Source organism: Propithecus coquereli, unplaced genomic scaffold (genome assembly GCF_000956105.1).
Source record: "Propithecus coquereli isolate 6110/MARCELLA unplaced genomic scaffold, Pcoq_1.0 Scaffold124, whole genome shotgun sequence".
In the NCBI taxonomy this organism is placed as follows: Eukaryota; Metazoa; Chordata; class Mammalia; order Primates; family Indriidae; genus Propithecus; species Propithecus coquereli.
This window is the reverse complement of record NW_012136525.1, coordinates 712,737-713,976: the sequence shown is the minus strand read 5'-3', so window position 1 is coordinate 713,976 and position 1,240 is coordinate 712,737.

Here is a 1,240-nt window from a genome sequence, read left to right as displayed (position 1 = left end):
TTCAGATCATAACAGCACAGTCAGGATTGGCACCTGTGTAGTCCAGCTGCAGAGTGTGCCGTGACACATACGCTGTACTTCCTGAAGGGATCCATCGAAGAAACCATGCTAGAGAAAAAGGCTGACTAACCAGGAAACAGACTGATTCTCCACCCTCTGAGAAGAGAAAAAATTATGAATCCCTTTGGCGTTCCCATGTTCTTGCTTCTGATCAGATTCATAGCTGACAACCACTGTCTGAGTCTCCACAAAATTCCTGGGTAGCATATATAGTGTGTGAAACAATAGAGACTTCTTTCCGCTGCCTCAACTTTGAGTAAGAAACCATGTCATATCCCTTAGTGGGCAGAGGAGCAGGGTCATAGCACCTAAGTCTAGTCTCCAAAATAAATAAAACCTTCAGTCTTTCCTGGAAGTTACCAACTCTCTAATAAAAACAACTGTGTCCTTGACTTTGGCAATGGGGATCCCTGAAGGTAGGTAAACTCCTTTGAGGATATGAGAACCATGTGAAAAGAATTGCTGTGTTCCTACCATAAGCAGACTAACAGTAAACTTGACAACTTTGGAAATCTAATTCTTTCCCCTATAAGTCATTGTATTTTTTATTCCAGTTTTTCTAAAGTCTCGCTCCCTTACAAACTTTTGGCTAGCAAGGAAACTACACCTTTGTCTCAGAATCTTCCTTTTGCAATTGAAAGTAAGTTTTAGAACCTTTAGAGGTTTTAGAGTTTTGGAGTTCAGGCATGGTTCTGCTTGCACCTAACTTTGTGAACTTGGCCCCATCTCTTCTTTAAACGTTGTTCTCTGAATAATATTAATACCTCTGCTTCCCACCTCACAGGGTCACTCTCAGAATGAAATATGATGTTTGTAAAAAAAAAATTTTATATGGTTTTATTTAAATTAAAAACCTTAAGTCTGGGCATGGTGGTTCATACCTGTAATCCTAGCATTTTGGGAGGCTGAGGCAGGAGGATGCCTTGAGGCCAGGAGTTTGAGACCCGGTCTCTACAAAAAATTTAAAAAAAAAATTTGGCCAGGCACTGTGGCTCACACCTATAATCCTAGCACTCTGGGAGGCCGAGGCAGGAGGATCGTTTGAGCTCAGGAGTTCGAGACCAGCCTGAGCAAGAGCGAGATCCCCTCTCTACTAAAAATAGAAAGAAATTGGCTGAGCCATTGACCAGTGGAACAGAACTGAAAACTCAGATATAAAACCATCCTCATATAGCCATCT